We start from the raw sequence: 16,985 nt of genomic DNA on the forward strand, positions 1-16,985 counted from the left end.
AAGCAATGGCATTCATAGAGCCTAGATTCAAATATAGGAATTTATTGAGGATAGAGCCAGACCTCCATATCTGGGGGCTTCACATCTGAGGATTCAGCCAACTGTGGATCAAAAATACTAAAAAAATTTTTCAGAAAGTTCCAAAAAGCAAAACTTGAATCTGCTATACACTGGCAACTATTTACATAGCATTTACATTGTATTTACAACTATTCATATAGTATTTACATTGTATTAGGTATTAAAGGTAATCTAGAGATGTTTTATTAAAGTATGTGAGAGGATGTGAATCGGTTATATGCGTACTTACTATGCCAATTTATATAAGGGACTTGACCATCTGCTTGAAGAACTAGTATATTAAGCAATAATGGGACTGGATATAGCTTTTGTCCATAGGTCAAACAATTCTGGAACCAAGTGAAAATAATTTAGCCACTTGCTTCAAAAAATACCTGTTCGTGAAAAGTGAGATGACCCAAGTATATAGCTTATTTTTAAGACTACACGCTTGGTCATCAAGACTCACTTCAAAATCCTTGCCTCACCCTGACCTCCAATTTGAAGCTATTGTGTTATAAACTCTGTGCAATTACAATCGGTTCCTCACCTAACATGAACTTAAAAATCTTCCAGACAAGAACCTAAAACCCTAATACCTATAAATATTCTGCCTCAATTTCCCATTTTGAAACATTATGAAGATCTGTCAAGGTAATATTTAGCAAGTCTTAGCAATAGCATTTTGGGGTTTTGGTGGTTTTTTTGTTTTTTGTTTTGTTTTTTGGTGTGCTGGGAGAGTCAACAGCCATAGTATTGGAAAATATATTTGAATACTAATGGCGAGTGAAGTGGATAACAAAACAAGAGGAGTGTCACTGCAAAGGTGCTTGAGAATTGATGAAAATGATAACAACATAGACTTTGTGTGATAATTTGGGAGGAAGATGCCAAGATGCAGGTGGGGCCTGGCAAGAGAGCTAATTTGGGATATTATACTTGGTTTTGATATGCAGAGATACTCAGGGAGAAACAAAAGCTAAAAGGCTGTGTACTGGGGATGGAGACTGTTGAGGAACCTCAGTGGATATAGATCTATTTTACTTAATATCTCATAATTGCCTAGATAGGGGATTGGTGTGAGGTGGCCAATATGTATATCATACATAAATGAATATTTGGCATATATTATCAAGCAAAGCTCTAAATATTCCCATTCGCTTTTGTACATATTATAGAACAGAGGAGAGTTAAGCCAGATTTGAGTGTGCTCCCTGGTAAGAAGATTTATGTTCCATGAAGTGGTCTAGAGATGTTTCTTTGGCAAAAATCAACTTCCTTGAGAAAGCAATTATATCAGAGGCAAATTTAAGTAAATTTTGCAGGTTTACAGATAGATATGTAAGAAGGACTGTAGTTTAGTTTAAAGTACTGGAAAATTTCTAGCAAGAAGAAAACAGCTGAGAGGAGAAAAGTTTATCATTTTCAAAGAAAAAAATAGAAAATAACTCACTGTTCTTTGCAAACACAGTCACAGAAGCTGACATGTTATTCTCCATTCTCTTCCTATTAATTCTGTGTGAAAAGAAATGTGGATAAAAAGTGATTTTAGAGCAGGGAAACAAAGAAAGTGCAGTAATTTTATTTCACCTGGTAATGTTTTTCTACAAGTAGCTTCAGTTTAAAAGAAGATAAGAGAGTAAAGAGCAATTCTATGTTAAGAAATCACAAATATTTTTGTTTCCAAAAGCAGATTTATAGTTCCATGAAAAATAATATTGTAGTGTCTCTACTAAAACAATAATTATATAATTTTCATTTGGGGTTAAATCAGAAGGAATGAAGGTGAGAATTTACATAAAAATTCAAAACAGAGAAAAATGAACTAAGTTACATGTATAAATATGTTTTCTTTAAATATAATTTTATTGTGCTTTAAAACTACTAGTGTTGTTTATTACTATGCTTACCTTTCAAAAATGTTTTAATTAAAGGGAAAAAGTTTTAATACAGAGGTTTTTCAAGAACAATTTTTCAATTATTAGGATTTCTAGAAAACCTTGAAGAGACTTTAAGTGAAAAGAGAGGAATGGCCAAGTAGACATTCTAGATTATTAAGATAGGGCATTCTACATGATGGTAATCTAAATATTTACTATATCCATCGTGAACTATTAAAAAATCATTTCACTAAATCCCACAGGAAGAAATGATGAGTAGTAAAAATCAGCCCTCAATATGGGTAGACTTAAAAAAAGTTATAGGATATCAAATGCAGAGCTTTTGGTATATCTGGGCTTCTTTAAGGCATTTATTAAGGTATTTAATAGTAACATTGTAGATGGACTTAATGGAGAAATAGTACACATCTCAAGATGTTTGATAGCCTGGGGTAATGGAACATATGTTACAAGATAAAACTGAATTTTGGTTTAAAAAACCCACAATCTTTTTAAGATAGTAGAAAATAACAGACATATGAGTAGATGTTGATTTAATATTGACACAGGGATTTTAGTTTACAATAAATTTAATATGAATAAGCTGCATGGTATAGTGGTAGAATTATAGTTTAGAGAATAGGAAAGATGATATTCTTGCCCTACTCTTCATTTGTCAGAACTCATTCAAATATTGTATTCTGTTCTGGTTACTACACTAAGAGGGAGAGAAACACACAGGAGAATATTCCAGTGTGAGAAACCCAGATGTAAAAAAGAGCAGTTTGGACAAAACTGTAACATAGGAAACCATAGTTAGAAACTATAAGATGGCAGCTTTGGGCTACGTATATAAAATACTTTAAAATGACAGTCAGAATCAAAACAGGATGGTGCTGGCTCACAAAAGAAACATGGATCAGTAGGACAGAATAGAAAGCCCAGAAATAAACTCATACTTTTTGGTCAATTATTCTATGACAAGGTAGGTAAGAATATACAATGAGGAAGAGACAGTGTCTTCAGTAAACGGTGTTGGGAAAACTGGACAGCTGCATGCAAAAGAATGAAACTAGACCACTGTCTTACACCATATACAAAAATAAACTCAAAATGTCCATGCCACTCTCTCGCTTCGTCCCAGCTTACCCTTCCCCCTCCCCATGTCCTCAAGTCCATTCTCTGTGTCTGCGTCTTTATTCCTGTCCTGCCCCTAGGTTCTTCAGAACCAATTTTTTTTTTTTTTTAGATTCCATATATATGTGTTAGCCTACGGTATTTGTTTTTCCCTTTCTGACTTACCTCACTCTGTATGACAGACTCTAGGTCCATCCACCTCACTATAAATAACTCAATTTTGTTTCTTTTTATGGCTGAGTAATATTCCATTGTATATGTGTGCCACATCTTCTTTATCCATTACCAAATGTAAAATAGATAGCTAGTGGGAAGCAGCCGCATAGCACAGGGAGATCAGCTCGGTGCTCTGTGACCACCTAGAGGGGTGGGATAGGGAGGGTGGGAGGGAGACACAAGAGGGAGGAGATATGGGGATATATGTATGTGTATAGCTGATTCACTTTGTTATAAAGCAGAAACTAACACACTGTTGTAAAGTAATTATACTCCAATAAAGATGTTAAAAAAAGAAAACTCAAAATGGATTAAAAACTTAAATGTAAGAACTGAAACCATAAAACTCCTGTAAGAAAATGTAGGCAGTAAGGTCTTTGACATTGATCTTAGACATAGTTTTTGGATCTGTCTCCTCAGGCAAGGGCAACAAAAGCAAAAATAAACAAATAGGACTACATCAAACTGAAAAACTTTTGTACAACAAAGGAAATCATCCACAAAATAAAAACTGAATGGGAGCCTACTGAACGTAGTCTCCTGGATTCAGCAGCCTACTGAATGAGAGAAGATATTTACAAATGATATGTCCATTAAAGGGTTAATATCCAAAAATACCTAAAGAACTCATGCAACTCAACTTTGAAAAAAATCTGATTGAAAAATGGGCAGAGGACATGAATAGACACTTTTCCAAAGAAGGCATACAAGTGGCCAATGGGCTGATTTGTCTGTTCAAGTAACTCTACTCACTGAAATAGAGACCCTTTTCTTTTTAATTTAGTAAAGTTAAAGAGACTAATTAAATAGCATCTATAGTTTTGTTTTGTTTTGTTATACACAGAGAGGAAAAGCTTCTGATGGTGGAAAGAGTCTAAGTTTAAAACACTACTTATAATTTAAATAATAATTTTAAAACAATAACTTATAATTAGCTTTAAAAAGGTAGAATTCAAGAAAGAGATGGTATTATAAATCATTTTAATATAGTGATATCTTGATTAGATATTAATTTAAGTGATAATCATTCAATATTACTAGCATATTTTACATGGGGAGGGTTACATTTGTGAACTAAGTTACCTGTGAGTTGCAAATCTGTAACTTGAGCTAATTAATATTAAGCCTTGAGAATGTTAATCACTAAGTTGCATCCCTTCCCTCTGTCTTCAGATATAGGAACCACATGCTTAGTGGCTGTGGAGAAAATTATTATAGAAAAGCAAATGTACTTTAAAAGAAGTAAATACTGTAGAAACAGAGTACTCAGTAGATGTTCATGAAGAAGAGCCTCTTAAGAAGTAATAGCTGAAAAACTATATACATCGCTTCAATATTAATTTTCATTCAGTACATTGAAATTTTAATTCTGACATGTTATCTCCATCTTTATCTTCTGTAAACCATCAATGTTTTATACAGGTTCATTTCCTTAACTATTATTCCATTCCAAGAAGAATGCCAAGAGATTGCACAACTTCTTCTCTGATGCATTTTAGATTTAGAACTTTAAAAAAATTAATTTAAGGTTACCATTCTTTAGAACAAGATTGAATTTCTATGTGTTTTCAGATATAAGTATAGTAACAATAATTTACAAATGCATCAACAACGGTAATAGTAATAAAATAATATATTGTGGGTATTATTTTTTTCTTTGTAACACATTACATTGTAAAAATCACTATTTTTTAATCATTTTATGGTCTTTTCAATATATATCATTAATAGTATTTTGAGTATCTCAAGATGTTAAAAGATAGAAATACATATTATGAAAACAAATGTTCTGCTTACAGCTATATTCATATAGAAGATATTAAACCCAGATATTGTGTTTCATCACAACTGGTTAGTCATCTGAAGGTTATCAAGGACCATGAAGTTCAAGTGCTTCAGTTTGCCAGACCCTTACTGGATGTGATTGAAGACACTTGTCTAACCAATGACGAATGGGACTTTCAACTGACTGTATATGTACTGACGACACATTTCATATTATCCAGAGAGTTTGTTTTCAATGCCAAGTTAGCATAACCCTTCCCATTTCTGGCACTTAAAAACCTTTGATTGTTCCTCCTTAAATAATTTCTTCATTGTCAGTGTTCCCTTGACTGCCAGGTTAACATACTCAAGATGGATGGATTTACTTGGTTTTTTTAATGTCCTAGTGATCTTCATTTTTAAAATAATGTAACATTTTTCATATTGAAATTGATATGTAAAATATTGTTAAAATTTCATGTGTTAAATCATAATGATTTGTGTTGCCCTTTTACCTCTTTTGCACTAAACTCTACATATTTCATATGTGCCAATGTAATCATCTGTTTTGGATTATGCAGAAAAATGATTGAAGTTCACCTGGATTTGGAACAGTTCCAGATGTTTGAATCATGCAATATTACACATTTTTTGCAGTTTTAAAGAGACCAACCAAAAATATTAAGCTCTTTGAATAATAAACATTTAGTTGGAGATAAACATATTATTTCACTATCCCCAGAAATTACAGCTCAGAGTAAATTGTAAGAAGTGCTTTAGCAGTGGGATAAGGAGGTACAATGTAAAACATACAGATGATGAGTAACTGTTTTGTTAAATGTATATCTGAGCAAACTTAACTATGATTGTTTTTATAGAGGAAGAACACTGAGAATGGATAATAAGTTTTGCAGTAATGGAGGTATGACAATTACACTTGATAAAGTCAAAATTATACTCAACAAACATATTTGTATATAAATGACATTTGGTAAGTAAAATCTTTTTAAACTATCTCAAGCTGAATTCACTCTATGTAATAGCAAAGTGAATAACATGTCTCTTACACTTAGTCAGTAGAAAGATTATGTTAGGTAAAATGTATATACAGCACTAGACACCGTGCTTCAATTATACTTGTGTTTCCCTGGGTGTGTTCTTCTGCTCTCTCAAAATATTGAGAATGGTGGGATTTGGGGCAGAGTGTAGTGCCCTCTCTTTAAATTAATGTTTCTGTGCTTCTCCCTATGTCTGTAAATATCCTGGATTCTCTCCTAACAAGGGTGCAAAAGAGGAGGTACAGTCGATCTGAAAAGAGAGAGAAGGCCCTAGGAAGAACAGAAGAGAAAAAAGCCCTAAGTAGTTTTCATCTGAGATGGAAGCATGCCCCCATCTGTTGACCAGATTCTGTGTCCCTGGATAGGTTGTTTATTGGAGCGTATCCCAGAAACATCAGCCAAGGTGGCTGGCTATGAGAGCATAGGAAAGGTGGTGAGGGCTCAGGGGGGCATTTTTTTTTTTTTTTGGTGGGGGTGATGTCTGTTCTTTGAATTCCAGATCAATAAGAATGTCTGGAAAATGGATTCCATCTGGTTACATGACTCCATGAAGAAGAGAGGCTGTCATTGTGTACAGACTAGTGAATCAGACCTAAACAAAACCCAGAGTTAAGGGAAGTAAACTTTGGGGAGAAATTTCAGCTCCAGAGTAAATGCCAACAAGTGGGGTAAGCTTCCAGCAGGAAGTAAGGGACACCAAAAGGGGGAACCTGCCAGAAATGAATTCCAGCTGGAATACTGCAAAGTGACAGATGTGTGAGGCCCTGTGCTGCAAGTGGTTTACTTCTCTAGTTATCATTAGGCAGCTGGATACACTGGGTGAAACCACTGGTTGCATGGACTTCTTGAAGGTTCAGTTAAAGACCTGGCCAAGCCTTAGTAATCCATTCAATTCCAGGCACAGATTCCTTGAATGTTTTCAAATTAGTTAATGTTATTCTTCTGTTGAAATAGTTACTAAACTACCATTTAATCATGTGTCAATCTGGTAGGCAATATTTTTTCAAAAATCAAAAAATAGAAGAAATTTTTAGTAGAAGATTATTGGGTTATAATTGCAGTGTCTTTAAAATTAAAGCTCACATTATTTTAAGCATTTATTTATACATAGTTTTGCATTATCTAAACACTTAAAAACAAAACAGGACCAGTCTGGTCACAGACCAACTCAAACAAACAAAAAAACAAGCCCTTAAATTTAGACTTTGTGTTCCCTATAAAAATATGCTACTTACCCTCTATCATCAAAATCACAGAAAACAAGATACATTATTCATTTCTTCCACTTGAGTGAGCACATGAGAGAGAAAGACTTCCACACTAGGATTGAGAAGGACTGAATTTGAGACAATGATTTAACATTATGTGATTGTGAGAAAATTAGCTAACCACCTATGGACTCTGATTCTTTATCTGCAAATTATTATCTCTAACCTACTTCCTACCTAAGATTTTATGATATAAAATTGACCTCCATTTTTTGAGTACTTGTTCAAATTGAACTTTGTTCAAATTGAACTATGGCCGAATATGGCAGTCTATATACTATATATAGTTTGAATGATGGTTAATTTCCATGATGGAGACATAAAAACAAAACACAGATTATCCCATTCCCTAAATAGTAATAGTTTATCAATGTGGTAAACTAGTTATTGTATAGTCCTTTAAATATTAAAATTGTTTTATTCATCATTAATTCTTATGACGATAGATAGACATTTTTACTTTAAAAATCAATATCAGTACCAGAAAGGCATAGTGGAGTAAACTGTCACAGTGCGCCATTTGACAAAGTTCCATTTTAATCTGTGGTGACGTATACACACATATGTATATGGAAGGTGTGCATATACTGATGTAAACTCGTGTTAAGTCATAGGTTGCAGCAGGATGAACTATCGGGGTTTCTCCAAATCTAGAAACCAGATTTACCAGGTGGGGTGCAACAAATGAAGCTAATAGCAGTACAACAAATCCCAATTAGCAATTTTGTGTAGACCAAGGGACTGTGGTCATACTCAGGGAGAAATCTAAGCCCGGATCCAAAGCCTCAGATCAAATCGAATGAGAAAAGCAAAACTGTATAGATGTAAAGTCAAACTGAAATGAACACAAAGAGAAAGTTAGTTTGAATTCTGAGGCAGGAAACAAGATCAAAAGAAGCAAAACAGGGAATAACGACTGATATGAGAAGGAATTAGTATTTCTGGGTCCACTGCTGAGGGTCACATTCTGAAATATTTAGTTTCTACTTCCATGAAAACATTGTATTGGCAGGTATGCTCTACTTCCCAGAGTAAAACAGGCTCTTGGTGTTTATAACCAATGATTACAGCTTAAACTGAAAGTATTTATTCAAGAAGAAATCCTTGAATATTTTTAAAATGCATGTGTGTGTGCATACATCTGTGCATTTATATGAACACCTTCAACTCATTGTATAACATAGTATAAAATAATAGGTAATGGAAATTATAAAAATTGCTAAGAGTCATTGGGTTTTTCTTTGGTCACACACTAAGGGCTTTCTTTGTGTATAATACATGTTGCGATCCCCACATTGATGACAAACTAGGAAATGTTGCTGTTGTTATCCAAAAGGAGAAACAGAAATTTGGAGAAGATAAGTAAATTTCCCAAGTTGACAAAATTCAAGAAGCTGTGAAGTCAGGATTCAGATTCAAGTCTGAGTGTTTCCAGAATTCTTTGTTTTTTTTTACTCTTTCCCCACAAGCTTTAATCTACTTTTTATTGAAGTATAGTCGATATGCAATATTATATGTTACAACTATCCAATATAGTGATTCACAATTTTTTAAAGGTTATACTCCATTTATAGTTATTATATAATATTAGCTATATTCCTTGTATTGTACAATATATTCTTGTAGTTTATTTTATACCTAATAGTTTGTACCTCTTAACCCTTTGCCCCTATACTGCCCATCCCCCTTCTCTCTCCTCATTGGTAACCATGAGTTTATCCCCTATACCTGTGAATCTTTTTTTGTTGTTGTTATATTCACTATTTATTTTTTAGATTCCACATATAAGAGAGATCATACAGTATTTGTCTTTCTCTGTCAGACTTATTTCAATTTGCATAATGCCCTCCATTTGTGTTGTTACAAGTGGTAAAATTTCATTCTTTCTTATGGCTGAGTAGTATTCCATTGTGTATGTGTGTTTGTGTATGTATGTGTGTGTATATATATATATACATACATACACACACACACACACACACACACACACATCACATCTTTATCCATTCATCTGTTGATGGACACTTAGGTTGCTTCCATATCTTGGCTATTGTAAATAATGCTGCTGTGAACATTGGGATGCATGTTTCTTTTCAAATTAGTGTTTTTGTTTTTTTTGGATACATACCCTGGAGTATCCAAATTGCTGGATCATATGGTAGTTACATTTTAGTATTTTGAGAAACCTCCATACTGTTTTCCACAGTGGCTTCACCAATTTAAATTCCCACCAACAGTGTAAGAGTGTTGCCTTTTCTCTGCATACTTGCCAACATTTGTCATTTGTGTTGGTTTTGATAGCCATTCTGACAGTTGTAAGGTAATATTTCATTGTGGTTTTGATTTGTATTTCTCTGATCATTAGCAATGTTGATCATCTTTTCATGTGCCTGTTATCTGCATTTGCTCTTTGGAAAAATGTCTATTTAGTTCTTCTGCCCATTTTTAATTTTTTTTTGGGGGGGGAGGGTGGCAGTGTTGAGTTGTATGAACTGTTTATGTATGCTGGATGTTAACTGCTTATTGGTCATAAGGTCTTCAAATATTTTCTCCCATTCTGTAGGTTGTCTTTTTGTTTTGTCCATGGTTTCCTTTGCTGTGCAAAAAGCTTTTAAGTTTAATTGGGTCCCATGTTTATTTTTTGCTTTTATTTCCTTTGCTTTAGGAGACAGATCCAAAAACATATTGCTGTGATTTATATCAAAAACTGTTCTGCCTACATTTTGCTCTAGGAGTTTTATGGCTTCCAGTATTACATTTAGGTCTTTAATCGATCGTGATTTTATTTTTGTATATGGTCCTAGAGAATGTTCTAAATTCATTTTTTTACATGTAGCTGTCCAGTTTTTCCAGAACCACTTATTGAAGAGACTCTTTTCTAGATTGTGTATTCTTGCCTCCTTTGTCATTGATTAATTGACCATAAGTGTGTGGGTATTTTTTCTGGGCTTTCTATTCTGTTCCATTGATCTATGTGTCTGTTTTTGTGCCAGTACCATACTGTTTTGATTACTGTAGCTTTGTAGTATAGTCTGAAGTCAGGGAGTGTGATTCCTCCAGCTTGTTCTTTTTCTCAAGATTGTTTTGGCTATTCGAGATATTTGTGTTTCCATACAAATTTTAAAATTATTCCTTCTAGTTCTGTGAAGTCTTTTGTTCTTAATCTCAACACTAGTCTCTATGTTAGACTTGGCTAATATTACTTTACCCAAATGTTCTCAAATATTGTGTTAAATCATTTAATACAGCTGCTAAGTAACCATGAATTTAGGTAATTTTAATTTCACTTTACTTTGCTTATATTCTAATTAAGGTACAATAGGAAGAAAAAGGAGAAAAACCAGGAACTCAAAGAGCACAAAAGAAGACACTGTACAGTCAATGCCTAGAGAGTAAGATAAAATATGCTGAAGCAAGAGAGATACAAAGAAGAGGAAAAATTCCCTCTTTTGCCAAAATTCCTCTTTTTTCCTCATTCTTTTTCTCCACTCTGACACTCTGATTTATTCCTTCTTAAGAAATAAAGTTCAGCATTTATATAGTTAAATTTTGAAATGGAACAAAATTTTACATGATAGATGAGACCTTCTGACTTAGATTCACTTCTACCCTACTTGGCTAAAATTGAGTTGTTTTGTGAATAGAACAGCCTTTTAAACTTTTTTTTTTCTAATTTTAGGGGAAATGTATGATATATGTAGGTCTAGAAGCCAAAGAAAACTATATCTTTATGACAATTTTAAAAATTTTATAACTTATATGCAATTTTCTCTCTATCACTCTTACAACCTGACAGACAGTTTTACTGAGAGTAAATGTTTTAATTCATAAAATAGAACTTCAGGTTTCAGAGGAAGATTATAATGAAACTAGGAAAATCAAACAAAAGGATTTATAAATCTCTTTCCTTCATTTACACTCAGTCCTGGTAAATACTAGAGATACAAATAAAGGTCATTAGTAAAAAATCTCTCTTTACCTTTAAAGTTACGCATGTCTGGCAATTTCACACTCTGAACTGCTTAATCTGCATATTTTGGAGACCATAGAAAGCCTCCACATATACTGTGGATTAAGCTAGAGCTAACTAAAATAATGCCTGATTTGATCTCCCTTGTCCTTCCTTTAATTGATTTACTTAATTGTCCCAGGTACAAATGTCTCTAGTTGGCCAATTCAAGGTCACCATCATGACTCATGATCATTGTCTAGATAAGGACACTATAACTGTTTTAAAAGGAATGTTCCTGAGTAAACAGGGAAACATATTATTAAACTGTGTAATTAAAGTTAGTTGTCATACAATTTCCAAAGATGCATAATGAACCATCAATTTTTTATTTACTCCTAATTCACTAGATTGCAGGTTTATTGAGCAAAAGAATCATAGCAACCACCTCCTCAGTGCTTTGTAGACAAGTACCCAATAAATACTTTTGATAATAAAAGTTGTTACAGTTTTTGTTTCTATTTATTTATCTCTTCTATAATGAAAACCTGAAGCAAGGTTTTATGCATCTGAAATCAGGCCAATTCATAATAAAATAATCAGATAACTTGTCATAGTACAGCAAAATTATACACATGAAAATTTGTTTTACAAGGCATATAAAAATATAAGACCATCACTTTGGTAAGTTATGTTTCTGTGAGAGGTTTTTCTTTAATTTTAAAAAATTTCCCTTTTCTTCTGTTGGTATACCAGCTATTCTTTCTCGTATATTTATAGAGAGCCTACTGTCTGCAAAACACTGTGCTAATCCTGAGAACAAAATGGAAATAATGTGCATATGGCTAAGAGCAAATCTAAAGCAAAAAGGTGTCAAGATTGATAGCAGCTCCTAGGGTTTACAGAGCACACAGGAGCCCCAACTGAACCAACCAAATCATTCTTTTGATATTAAGATTAAGGGAGATTATAATAATAACCAAATTTTAATCTCTTTAGAAATTAGTCTTATTTACAATTTTGTAAAGAGACATAAGAATTTATATTCAAAATTATATTAGAATGAACTATATTCAAAATAATATTTTTCTTCACCAGGCAATATGTTATGAAAAATGTTGTATGAAGATATGAGAAGGAATAGTTAATGATGTCTTAAACTTGCTTATTCCCCATAACTGTTTGATAGTTTCAAAATATATTTAGGAAGAGTTGGAAATGAGGATTAAGATTCAATAAAACCAAATGTGAATAAAAATTGAACTATGAGATGCTGGTACTATAAAGAACCTTGAATAGCCTCTATGACTTTAACTTTTAAAAAAAAATTACCAAAGAGATAATGACCTGAACATAAGTGCACCAACATCAATTGTCCTTTCTACTTAAAACATAGTAAATGATAGAAAAGACCTTTTTAGAATGAATGACTCCATTGAGAGCAAGAATAATTACTGGGAAAGAAAAAGAAACAAAGAGAGAGACAGAGAGAAAGGAGAGGCAGACAGAAAATCAGATCTGTAGGTCAATAAAACCATAGCCAATCACAAATAGTGGTGAAAACTGCAGCACAGTTAGAAGAAGTAGAAGTGATTCTTGGGAGCTCTAATTTCACCATGAGAAGACACAAGGAGTGGAGCTTGGGGCACTGGTCAAGTGATGGTTTGGGAGTGGCACTTGGACCAACTAGGGTTCTCTGCCAACCTCCTGCCACTATCTCTGGAAAACTAGCTAAACAGCCTCATAGGCTAAAGCTGAAAGTTCAAGTTCTAGTTTGGATGCTGACAAAGCAGAGCAGTGTCCAAGGCAGCTAATTAGACCCAGGTGCAGTGGGACACTTTGGAAGCACGATTGCAAAAAGTCTCTGTCTTCATCAGTAGCCACCAGAGGGGCCAATAATGAACATGACAAAAAGATGAATGGGATTTGTGGACACAAATGTGTCACAAAACATTTGAGGAAACCATTCCTTTAAAGAGAGGCAGAAAGTCCCAAAATAGAGCAAGTGACTCATTAAAAAAAAAAAAAAAAGTTACAGTCAGTAGCCTGTATTCAGTCAGACCCTTTTCAGGGAAAAAACATTAGGAGACGGCCATTTTTTCCTCTCCACTCTTCAGCCACAAGGATTAAATATAACTCCAAGAACAATTCTTATTTTTTCCTCTTTCATGTCCATTATGCAACTAACATTTATTTTTCTTCCTTCTTAAGTGAATCTCTGCTAATGCTTAAAACATAACATATATTTAACTGTTAATATGTATATTTACCACATCAAAAATGTGTCTAAACATAAGGAAAACATTTCCTTCAGAAAGAGTCACTTGTAATCACATTTTGTACACACAGTTGTCAGTTATCCTACACTTTTAGGGCATTAACTTTGTTAAAATAAAAAAAGTAAAATAAAATAAAGTAAAATATAAAACAAAATAAAGTAATAAAATAAATAAAATGAATACCTACTAGGATTTTTTTTTTCATTAAAAGAAAGAAAAGAATCTCTAGTAACAATTGTGAGACAAATTCTGCCATTAACATTATTCCAGAAAGTCCTTATCTGTTACTTCTCTACCTTTATTCTATTCTACATAAATTCTAAATGCTCTTTCTAGCTCTTAATCAAACCACTCATTACCAGAGCACTCTATACTCAACTCTTCCAAAGGGGGACCTTTTAACATAGTTACATTTGAATATAAATATCTTAACATTCAAGGATGGTTTTTATGGATAAAAGTTAAAGCACAGTAAAGAAAAAGAGTGAACCTTAAACATTGACATTTCAGTAAGCAGGAGATGGATAAGGGCCTCTGAAAGGTATGAAACCCTCAAAATTCATCATACCATGTCGTCAATGAATGATGTTTTAAATAATTTAGTATTTTACTATGAAACCTGATTCTAATATTCTGTTTCATTTAAAAAAGTTTAAATTATACTTACCAATCTTCAAACCTTGCTGACCCTGTAAAGGTCAATTAAATATCATTTTAATGAGACACGATAATAAGAATGTTTCTATAACTAGATGATATAATGACAAACTGGGTGATTTTCATGACCTTTACAAATGGAGCTAGTTGACAAATAAGTAAGAGTGATTATGTGGTCAAATCAATCTGTACTGATGACTATGACAGCTGCAGTGATTTGAGCAAAAATGCTATGGAAACATCCATGCTTACTATCTCAAAGATCCCACTTTACAGCTTGTCATTCTCAAGAGGTAAATAACACAAGCTGTTTCTTCCATATTTTTATTACAGACAGGAGTCCAAGTAGGAAATTAAATTTAGATTCTTTAAGTGATGAATTGTGTAAACATTTATTACATTTTCATCTCAGTAAGAAAGCTAAGCTGACCTATTTTTACAGGGATCATATAAAAGAACATAAGGCAATAATCGTGCATGGATCCAAAGGCTCCATCTGTCTTATAATCTCTTTTTCCATTGGCTTCACATGGAACCTACTGGTTGCTAGGGTGGGTACTGCATACTGAAACTTGATTAAAGTTGTAGATGAAATAGCAAGACCTCTTTAGTCCTCACAAACTTGATTCATATAAGAGTTCACAAGCCCTTCCACAGATGATTAATGACACTCTCTCTGCCTGGATGGCAGTGTACTTTCATAGCTCCTCTTTTTACTATAACCAACAGACTTAGATTTAAATATATCCTAGCTATGTGACCTTGGGCAATTAATTCGCTTCACTGAGCTAGTGCTTTCTGGTCTGTAAAATGATGGTTCCATTTACCCTCACAGTGCTTTTGTGAAAATAAAAGAGATAATGTCTATATGGCACAACCATAGACCTGGACATGGTAGGAATTCAAGAAATGTCAGTGTTGACCTCCCTACTCACATCATTATTGGTAAAGCAAACATTGAGTCTAGTCATTCATTTCATGAGATGTGGATTGATTCACATTTTGATTGATTCATCTAGCACAAATACTATTATCATTAGCTTTATGGCAAAATAAAATCCTGACTTATAAACATGGACCTGTACCTACTTGTCATTTTGAGCTACCCACTTTAACCACTAACATAAATAGCATTTATGAAGAATTATCCTAGGGAAAAATAAATTAATATTGAAGGACCAAACTGCTCATTATTGATTTATTTATTATTGTTTCATTAGGAAACAATTTTAATCACTCAGTATATGGTTGTATTTACAATATGTTTCCAGGAGAGAGGTGTAGCAAACAATATGTGAATATATTTATTTCCGTAAACTTAAATTCCTTTAAAAATATATTCTGTTATTTTAAATTTTTTTTCAGTTTCACTTCCATTGTACTGTTATGAGCCAAGCCTATCATCTCTTATCTGGGTTTTGAATTTGCATGACCAATTGGTCTAATTCATTCCTATTTCTCCTTTAATCTATATTTAGTGGTATTTGAGAGGTATATTCCTAAGTGTTGCTGGATCATTGGTTTTCTTCCTTTAGAGGATCAGGGGACTACACTACTGCGGCATCCCTTCACCTCATTCAGTGTTGTTATTTGCTTTATTTTAATAGAAGACCATTTTCTTGTAAATAAAATCATATCCAAAATATTGAGCTAATTATTTTAAATTCCATTCTCAGCCAGATATTTGACCATTTCAAAACCTTCTAGTTTCTACATACCTCTTCATATTCTGATGTCAGTTACTAATGTATCTGCATTGAGCTTATGGAAAAAATAAATACCTAAGTCAGAATAGGTACACTTCCATAAATATTATTAGACTTGCTCTTGTTGATGACCATCATATCTGTACATCATTTAATTACTTATTTTACTTAGTCTGGAAATGCTGTTTTCTTTTTCTATAGTATCTCATTGATCCTACAATACACAGCTCTAATGCTACTGACCCACGTGATTTCCCATATCCCCTTACTTTGTAAGCAATTATACCCATGGCATGTTCTTGTACCTCTGAACTAACAACTATTTCATTCTGTGTATATCACTAGATGTTTTCCTGCCTGTTTCTCACTAGATTTTCTTTTTAGCACCAGGACAAGGCCTTAGATGATACTTTATTTTCATCGTGGTTTTCCCTGTGCTATGAATATATTCAAATCATACAAACAGAAATATACGTCTCTGATGAAAAGAAGCCAATATTGATTTATTTTAACTCAAGGATCTACTTCCAAATAAATCATTTTGTCTAGGGCCATTTAGATTTTGTAAATCAAAAAGTAAATGAACGTACAGTAGAACCTGCACAGATTCAAGACAGTTAATTAGTTAGTCATGTAAGTCTCATTATGAACCTGGTCACTTATCTCTGTGACCATGTTTTTTCTAAAGAATATCTCTTTGTGTCTTAGCTATAGGATAGTTTCTGTAATGCAAAATGCATGACAGTGAGATCTGCTCCTTTTAAAACTCCTTTCTTCAATTCAGTGCTTGTATGAGTTACCAAATAACAAAACCTACCCTACGTGGTTGGTTAAACATGATAGAAGTTTATTTCTCATTCTGGAAAATCTGGATGTGAACAGCCCATGGCTGGTTTATAATTCTTAGCAGTCGTATGGAACCCAGTCTGCTTCCAGCTTTCCTTTCTGCCACTGCTAGTGTTTACCCCCCAATCTCATGGACCAAGAATGATTTCTAGCCATCATCTCCAT

The sequence above is a fragment of the Tursiops truncatus genome, chromosome 5 (assembly GCF_011762595.2).
Source record: "Tursiops truncatus isolate mTurTru1 chromosome 5, mTurTru1.mat.Y, whole genome shotgun sequence".
Classification (NCBI taxonomy): Eukaryota; Metazoa; Chordata; class Mammalia; order Artiodactyla; family Delphinidae; genus Tursiops; species Tursiops truncatus.